This window comes from Silurus aristotelis (genome assembly GCF_946808225.1).
Source record: "Silurus aristotelis genome assembly, chromosome: 5".
NCBI lineage: Eukaryota > Metazoa > Chordata > Actinopteri > Siluriformes > Siluridae > Silurus > Silurus aristotelis.
Genome location: NC_139578.1, coordinates 25,795,898 through 25,799,193, shown reverse-complemented (window position 1 = coordinate 25,799,193; position 3,296 = coordinate 25,795,898). Strand labels below are relative to the sequence as shown.

Sequence of the window (3,296 nt, the reverse complement as noted above, 5' to 3'; positions counted from 1 at the left end):
TCACCCAGCCCTAACGCATTGGTGCTGCAACCCAAAAGAAATGTGTCATTCTACCGTACTAAAAAGTATGCCACAAATAGACATACGTACTATTCTGTAATATGAATAAGTATGAATAAATCTTAACGCCCCCTGAAAACGTTTTCGCAAGGATTTATAATCTATTGTTTGTTGCATGCAATTATTAAGATGTAGTGTCATTTGGGGTGATTTTTAATCAGTTTATGTTTCGTATAAAATTATTAAGATGGATTTTTGGAAAAATTTACATTTAATGTGTTTGCATGTAATTTCCATGTCTGGAGTTGTTTAAGGAGGCATTAAGATGCGAGTGTATACTGGTTTTACGGTAATCCTAGGTTTTAGGGGGTGAATAGAAAGTTTCTGGGGGGTTTTTTGTTTGTTTTTTTTGTTTTTTGTTTTTTATGACTTCATGTAAACCATAGAAAAGATTGCAGACGCATTTTATTATTAGTATTTACATTTTTCCTTTTTGTTTTCAAGGTATAAAATGAGTGTTTGTTGTGAACATATATACATCGCACAAAAACGATAAATATCCCCAATTAATAGCTATTCTGTAATAGCTAGATACAATAAATAATTTATTAATGATAAACGTTATACTTTATTACTATTTAATATCATTAAATCAGTTTATTGTGAATGCGTTTTGGAGCCTGATGGTTACCGTAAATAACTGTAAATATGCACATTCAGATTTCACAACATTCCAAAAAAAACTATGTGAGACTTTCATCGACTTTCATAAAGTTGTAGTTTTTAGTATTCAGCCCGTAAAACAGCTTAAATAATAATAATAATTAAAAAAGGTAATATGGCGAAATGTCCTGACAAATCGACATATTTGAACCGACTCTTTTTAGAAAATCGATTGTTTGAGGCGACATCTTCTGGCTATAAACATTAATAACACACAAGTGGGGAACGTATACAATAATTCGTATATATTTAGAATGATGCTGGGGACACACACACACACACACACACACACACACACACACACACACACACACATATAAACGCATAGGCACACCCACACATTTATTTTTTTATCTCATGCAAACCATAATAATTTAACTTTTTTTTTTTTTGCCATTCATAGTTTAAATTGGTTTTTTTTTTCAACTTTAAGATTAATTAAGTACTTTACCCTTCTATTTTCCCTAAAAAGTGCCACCACATATTAAGAAGGACTGACGTTGGTTCTCATGACGAGCGCAAAAACTTCAGTCGCCCAACGTGGGGCTCGAACCCACGACCCTGAGATTAAGAGTCTCATGCTCTACCGACTGAGCTAGCCGGGCACGTGGTGACGCGGGGCTGTTTAGGATAGTTGACACGATAAGTTACTTTATGCGAACTCAATACCATGCATTTATTAAAATTCTATTTAACTTTCAGTAAATGTTTTATGTTAATCAATAACCTGTTCAATAATCACAGAAATCGTTGACTAGTATGAACTGTAAGAAACAATGTTGAGGATTGAATAGAACAATACTGGGTGTGTCTACATTCCAGCACACATTAAAAAGTACAATTACCTACTATGCTAAATCCATGAGGTAGATAATAAACATCTGAGAGCGGTGCTTGTCCTCACTATACTTTCATATCTGAAGCAGCACAAATCACCACATCCAGGCCTTAAAAATTGGAAGTTATTATAACTTATTTTTATATAATTATTATAGTCAGGAATATCATTAGTTTGGTGGTCAGGGACCAGAAATGGCCAAACACACTTTAAATTAAATTAAATAAAGATAAATAGATACAGTTATATAAAATAAAGTTATACAGTTATGATACAATTTAAAAAAAAACTAAACTGTAATAGTTTTGAGCTCCATATCTATCAGATATTTAGACTTCATACTGAGAGTTAATTGCAAAGGATTCCGAATGCCAAAGGTATAAAATTAATAAACTCAAGTCTTTTTTATCTTCTTCCTTCTAAGAGAATAATACATAACTGGCCATGAAACAATACTACAGTTTTTATATCATAGGATATCTACATTCTCATTATACCCTGTGGTACAATTACAATACCTTTTATCAATTTCTGAATATTTATGGACTGGGCGGTCTTTGCTTGGAACAAAACCAGACAGACAAAAAGAATAATGTAGTTTACTTTATTGCACACTTCACTTCAGCTTCACATGTTGCATTTACTTCTACCAGGACCCCTGGGTAAGTGTGTGGGCTTTGGAAAAACATGAAGATCCAATAAATACTTAATAACTTAATTCAACAAATCAATATTATCTCAAAACTATAGGGAAAAAATGATTACACAAAATTGAGTTAATATATATCCGGTTTTTCATAGTTGAACCTCCTCTATAACAGCATTCTGGGTGTTTTCTCTATCAGTCTGAACTGTAAAATAAATAAATAAAAACATGAATTGTAAAGTTTATTCAAATGTACAAAAGTACTAACAGAAATGTTCTTACCTCGAGCTCTGTAACATTTCACTGCCAAAGTGACGGTCAGCAGAAGATACACAGAGATTGTCACTAGACTGCTGATTAGCCTAAACACAAGTCCAGTTTTCGCAAATGAGTGACCTGAGAATGATAAATATAACAATTATACCACTGTGTTAAGTGCAGAACAAACTCCTAAAAAAACACAAGATGCAAAAAAACACTTGCTTCAATGTACACTTTATAGCACAGAGCTATAGCAAAAGCAACAGCTTGATATGAACTTTTATAGTTAATACACCATATAGACTAAGGAAAAAAAGAATAAAAAATACATGTCAGTATTTAATGTATATTATCTATATGTAATCCCTGATGTGGTGACTTTCTGTATGAAGGCTTCAACAGTCATGGTAGGAGTCTCCAGTTTCAGCAAAGTTCCTTAAGAAAAAGAGGAGTGGTTATATTTGTTCACTCTTTTGTCAAATTAACTTCAGAAAGAAAAAAAGAGAGAGGCAGGAAAGAAAGTGACTGTTTAGTAAAACCTGCAAATCTGCACCCACACCGGCCCCATTGTGGAAAAGATCGGACACCCCTGGTCTAGGTAACTTATTTCACATATCTATTTGAAAAATATTTAGGTTTATTTCTATTGATAGAATTAAAAAAGTACCATGAGAGGCAGACGTTACCCCTGCCATGATGGGGGAATGCCAGAGCCCTAGTACTGATAATACTCCCATTTCTTCTACTGCTTACTAGCGGTAACAAAATTTTACAGTTAAAGGAATGAAAATTGCCTGCAAATACTTGCACTACCGTAACAACTTATAC

At 33.2% G+C, this 3,296-nt stretch overlaps 1 pseudogene across 1 annotated transcript in view; it reads right to left on the bottom strand.

Moving 5' to 3' along the window:
• Positions 1-1,551: 1,551 nt before the first annotated feature.
• The window catches only part of LOC310726645 (Fc receptor-like protein 5), a 43,222-nt pseudogene continuing 41,477 nt past the window's right edge, over positions 1,552-3,296 (bottom strand). Inside the window, exons 16-17 of the transcript XR_014538359.1 lie at positions 2,490-2,603; positions 1,552-2,412 (exon numbers count right to left, since the gene is read on the bottom strand). The product of XR_014538359.1 is annotated as an Fc receptor-like protein 5 (transcript). The remainder of the gene's footprint in view (positions 2,413-2,489; positions 2,604-3,296) is intronic.